Consider the following 6,077-nt stretch of genomic DNA (forward strand, 5'->3'; position numbering starts at 1 on the left):
TCAAAATCACCGCTCCAGCAAAGTTTCCAGAGCGCATGGACCTGGCTGTACCTCCATGCAGAGCGCGAGTAAATTATAAACACGTGTTTTCTTCCGTTTTCGCGCGAAATTCTGAAAACGTAAACACAGCTGAGTGCGCCGTGCCAAGAGAAATAGGGAAAACCCCTATCCGATCACACACTGCTTCCCCGGGCATTTTTTTTTTTGTTCGGATTAATTCTGTTCCAATTTTCTGGGCATTTTCTCGAGGCATCCGGCGAGCCAAATTGCAATAAACCCTGAACCACTGGCGTACAGATGGGGGGACTGGGGCCATGGACGCCACAAAATTTTCACGACCAAGAAAAAAAGGGGAAGAAAGAAAGATTAGATTTTTTATAAAGGTCAAGATTTTTGATTGATCGCTTCGCTCGCTTGCAGCTTATCAGAACAACTTTCCCCATACGCCTGGCCCCTTCAAAAGCGTCAATATTATTGAATTTTTTAAAACATCTTTGTTATTTGGGAGCTCAGCTACACAGACCTCTAGCGGCCATCTCACACACATTCCCTGGGCTAGGGACCTGTATCCCCTCCCCCCCCCCCCCCATAACAGAAAAAACTCGGACTTTAATTGTGAATTATTGCACCGAGGTCGTATTGATTACTAGATTCTGCCGAGATTCTGATTATGTTCAAAACTTAAACCTATATTCTGATGTTTGGGGTATATAGGTTCCATGTCTATAGTGTAAACGCCTTCAGCATGTATGGCCATGTGGCTAAGTTACTAGGAGGATGAGAGGAAAAGGAGATGAGGAGGGGAGGGGGATGGTGGCAGATGGAGCAGCCATTTGCGGATCCGGAATTCGAAGCCGGCCGTGCCCCCCCCCCCTCTTGAGAGGTAGTTAAAATTTGTAATGAAAAATGCTGTTAAAACAGAAGTGCCCCAACCCCTTTGGAAGTGAAGATCTTTCTTTGCATGTCAATTTTTTTTCATGGCCCGAAAACCTTTTTTTTTTCTTTTTTTCTTGTCAAAATAATTTTTCCTCGGAAATAATGTGCCCCCCCCCCCATTGCAAACTATATAGAAGCCGCATAATTCCAAATATTACACAGGATTTTAGTTTATAAAGGGATACTTCGGGCTGAAGATATTTATATCTTAATAAATTGGTGGCGTTGATCCTGGGGGGGGGCTAGGGGGCACAGTTCCCCCACCCCCACTTTCTGAAGCACTGAAAACCTGAAAAGTGCCTTAAAGATGCCACCAAGTGCCCTTTCTCGTATAAGTGCCAATTTCTTTCTCCAAAAAATGCCCCTTCACGGACGTGTTCGGTGTAGTCTGCTGGGCAAACCCTTCACTCGAGTAAAGGGTCTGAATTGCAGCCTACTCATGCCTTCTGTACTGAAGGCATTCTCGCTCAGTACTGTATTGGAACAGCAAGTTTTGTATGTGCTTGTCTTTGCGTGGAGGCACACTTGTTGATCAAAGTTCCAATCAGGGTGTGTGCCAGCAGACTATGTTCGGTAGTGTACCCTTTTCAACTGAGAAGGACCCGTTCATTAGTATGTGTTAGCAAGTGCCATCTCGAATCTGTGCCAATTTTTACCAAAAATTCACCCCAACGAACGTGTTCTGTGCTCCTTTTACATGAGGACGCGGTTTATGTCTGAGCAAGTGTTCCCTTGCTTTCTTATAGGTGCCTTTTCTCGTATCAGTGCCCCCTTTTACCCAAGGAAAGTGCCCCTCGCGAACATTTCTTGTGCCCCTTTCACCCGAGAAGGATTCGTTAAAACTTTTATGCCGTTAGCAAGTGCACTTTTGCTATTTATAGGTGCCCTTTCTCGTAACAGTGCCCCCTTCCCCCTTTTACCCAAGAAAAGTGCCCCTCATGCACTGTTCTACTTGTTTTACCTGATGAGAAGAACCTGTTTTATGTGTTAACAAGTGCTCATTTGCTTTCTCATATAGGTGCCTGTTCTTGATATCAGATAAGTTGTCCTGAAAACCACTGTTTTCGCGCCCGATGATCGCCCGGGATTTTCAAAAAAAAAAATTGCCGTGTTTTCCTTCTGCAAGTGCATAACGAATGAAAAAAAAAAAATACTGCCTAAAGTTTCATGAGTCGTGTGGGTGGGGTAGATAATTTTTTTTTCTTTGTAGTAAGATTATGGCCGTACGCAGCGGGGGGGCACGGGGGGTAGTTGCCCCCGAAATTTGAAAGCTCACATATTATTTTACTGCAGATTTTCACAAAGTTCACCAACAGTACTGCGTACAAAATCCATCAATTTCACTTGAAAAAATGCAAAAGCGCCTCAATGATAAAGTCGGTCGCTTCGCTCCCTCGCTTTCGATTTTTTTTTCCAAAAAGTTTATGTGTGCTGCCCCCACCAGCGAAAAATTTCTCCATACGGCCATGTTTAAGATAATGCCCCTTTCGAAAAAAAGTGTCCTTTTTCCCAGTGCCCCCTCTCGCTTTTAAAAAGAGTAACATTCACAAAGCAAAATGCTGAAAATTTCATCAAATCGGATAACAAAAAACGAAGTTATTTGATTCTAAAAATTTGCTTTATTCAAGTGAAACCGTTCTAGGCATGTCTTCATAAGTGTTAATTCGGTGGGCTGATGATGTCGCATCCCCACTTCCTTTTTCTCATGTTATACATGAAATTATATTTTTTTCATAAATGTGTAAAATATAATGTGTCACCATTATGATGAAATAAGTTGCAGCAATAAATAACTAATGCTGAACCCACCTAACTATATTATATTCATAAAGAACCGTTTCACCGGAAGATTCACTAACTTTGTTATTTGAAATCCCATTTTGATCAAATTTTCAGCATTTTTCTCTTTGAATTTACTATATTTATTGAGATTTCAGCCTGGAGCATCCATTTGACGGTAAAGTTTTATTTTTGACAAGTTGCGGCGCGACTTTCCACTAACTTTCATGGTTTACCCTAAAAAATGAACTTTTGCATTACGTTGCACTAGTTCGTGAATACTTCACTATTTTCATTGTAAAAATTGAAATGATATACGTTTTCAGTAGTGACAGCCTATATAGGCCTATACAACCCAAATAAAAACTTGTTCTTGCAGGAAAAAGAAAAATCAGACAAATTGATAGGTGAAAGTTTGAACAATGAAAGTTGTAAATATTTGTAATGACTAGATACCCATGGAGACTTCCACTGCGTTTACACGCTGAACTACAGCTCGCGGTTCAGAACCGCGAGTCGATGCAAGTTACGCGTTAAAAAAGCCGATGCTGCATCGGCTCGTGGTTCAGAACCGCGAGCCGATGCAAAAGCCGAGTAAGTGTAAACACGGTATTCATTGGCCTGTGAAGCGCGGTGCTATGGGTGCTGAAGGGTGCTGAAGCATCCCCCTTCCCAGATTTGTCTGGGGATGCTGCGTTTGTTATTTACCATAGGCAGCACCCCATTCAAAATCTGGTTGATATGCTATATAGAAAGTAGGATTTTTAATCAAAATTACATTCCTTTTGAAGTTGAAAAAAAATTGTTGTTGTTTTTTTTGGGGGGTGTAATTTTAGCTAATTTTGTTTTTAAAGTAGTACCCCCTCTTAATATCCTTCCCAGTATAGGGACCTGCAATCGAGGGTCTCATTTCTTACTCACTGATGGAAAAATATAATAGCCACAATGCCTACTACAATGATAAAAAAATATTTATTTATTCAGAATGTTTTAAAAAGATTAGCACAGTCAGCAAAACACTTGACTGATTGGTCCCTTTATTATACCGCTATAATATACAGACATACAAAAAAGAGAGCAAAACTAAAAGTCGCCATGACAATGGTGGGGGTTTATATACACTTGTAGATAATGCATTTTATTCATAAAAAAAACCTACTTCAATGATGGAAATATTTATTTGTTTAAAATGTTTTAAAAAGATTAGCACAGTCCGAAAAACATTTGACTGATATAGGGCCCTTTAATATACGGTAAATATACAGACATATAAAAAAGAGAGCAAAAATAAAAGTCGCCATGATATTGTGTGGTTTAGATACACTTGAAGATGATGCATTTTTTTCATTAAAGCATGAACATAAATAAACCGTTTCTAAAATTTTGAAACGTCTTAGCTTCGTTCTACATCCGATTCCGATGAAATTTCAGCATTATGCTTGTTTAATTTTTTTTCTCTCTTTCAAATAAACTTCTAGGAGGACTTGCCCTATTTTCTTTCGGAAATTTAGTAAGGAAAACATGCAGTGAAGGGGGTGGGGTTCTTCTTTTTATTTGGCAACCAGTTAGCTTGACTATTTTCGCCATCATGAATATTATTATTCACGTTTGCTTTCTTTGAAAAATATATATATATATATTTATAAAGTAAAATTTAAGATATTTCTTTCTTCTTCTTTTTCTCTTCTTTTTTTTTTCTAGGATGAATCAGTGATCAAGTCTTTCTCTATACAATTGCTTTTACTGCATGCCATGGTATGGTAGGCCTACTGATGGTAGTATAGTTATTTTTATTTGTCAATTTATGACATTATTTGTCATATTGATGAACATAATTTTTATGTCACGAGAAGGAACATAATGATAATTAAAAACAAATAATAACTCGATTTCCCTCCTTTCTCATCCCCCCGATCCCCTCGTAGGTTACACTTCGTAATTCCGAAGGTTCATAATTCCGAAAGTTCTTTATTCCGAAGGTTCGTAATTCCGAAACACGTAAATTGCCTATATACCTCGATGTTCGTTAATCCGAAAACGAAAAAGGGTTCGTTAATCCGAACATTAATTTTGTGGCGTTATTCCGAAAACGAAATAAGGTTCGTTGTTTCGAAGGTTCGATAATCCGAAAACGAAATAAGGTTCGTTGTTCCGAAGGTTCGTTAGTCCGAAAACGAAATAAGGTTCGTTGTTCCGAAGGTTCGTTAATCCGAAAACGAAATAGAGTACGTTATTCCGAAGGTTCGTTAATCCGAAAACGAAATGAGGTTCGTAATTCCGATGGTTCATTAGTCCGAAAACGAAATAAGGTTCGTTAATCCGAAAATTGAATAAGGTTCGTATTTCCGAAAATGAAATTAATTCATAATGGTAACAAGAACGGTGCTGTTCTTGCAAGATAATCGATATTATGCAATGATAATGTGCTGTGGCCAAAGCATGTAGGCGCCCGGATCAAACATACGCTTAATTTCGATTTTATCTGAGCAAATGCTGCCCAAACAAAAAATTAATGGTTTAAAGATGCAGCTATGGGATTAAGTAAGAAAAAAAATTTCCCATTTTGGAAAAATTAGCATTTCCCTATTTCTTTAGGGGTACAATTGACCCCTGCTACCCCCCCCCCCCCCGCCAGGCGGATCCAACTTTCGCCAATGGGGGGGGGGGCGAAATTTTTTCACCCATAATTTCCCGGATCGGCAGTTTTAAAGTTGATTTTTGTTTGTTTGTTTCTTTGAAAGGGTATTCCTAATAGCCAATAATTGTTATAAGATATAGTAAATAATTATGTAATAATATCATAAGCTCTTGTTACATAATTTTCGTTGAAAATATGATGGGCAATATGTTTGTGATCTTCAAATCAAGATGGCTATGTAACTAGATAACAGCTGCGAGCAAGAAGCGCGAGCAGAAATTTTAATTGTAAGCTCTGACCTTGATCTATAAAAGGGACATGTTTAGGGATTTTTGCAGTTAGCCATGAAGACGATATATGTTTCAACCAAGGGCGGTGGAACGTATTTTCCTTTTGGGGGAGGGGAGGGGGCGGAGGAAGCCAAGAAGTGCACTTATATGCCAAAAAGGGCATTTTGGTGCAAACGGATATTTTCACCAATATCATCTGTGTAAAAAAGTTGTGTGTTTTGTAGTAATTAAGTTGAGAAAAGTTTTTTACTTGATTTCTGATTGATAACATAATATATTTAGGTTTTAATTTTTTGCGAGAAAGCGTAGTGAGCAAGCGGTTTGGAAAAAATTCAAATCTGAAGTTGTAAAACTCGCTTTTTTGGTCAATTATGGACTTAATTACTGTTAAAGGCCATTATTGTGAGATGTTGCAAGCGAATCACGAGCTCAAA

The sequence above is a fragment of the Lytechinus variegatus genome, chromosome 1 (assembly GCF_018143015.1).
Source record: "Lytechinus variegatus isolate NC3 chromosome 1, Lvar_3.0, whole genome shotgun sequence".
In the NCBI taxonomy this organism is placed as follows: domain Eukaryota; kingdom Metazoa; phylum Echinodermata; class Echinoidea; order Temnopleuroida; family Toxopneustidae; genus Lytechinus; species Lytechinus variegatus.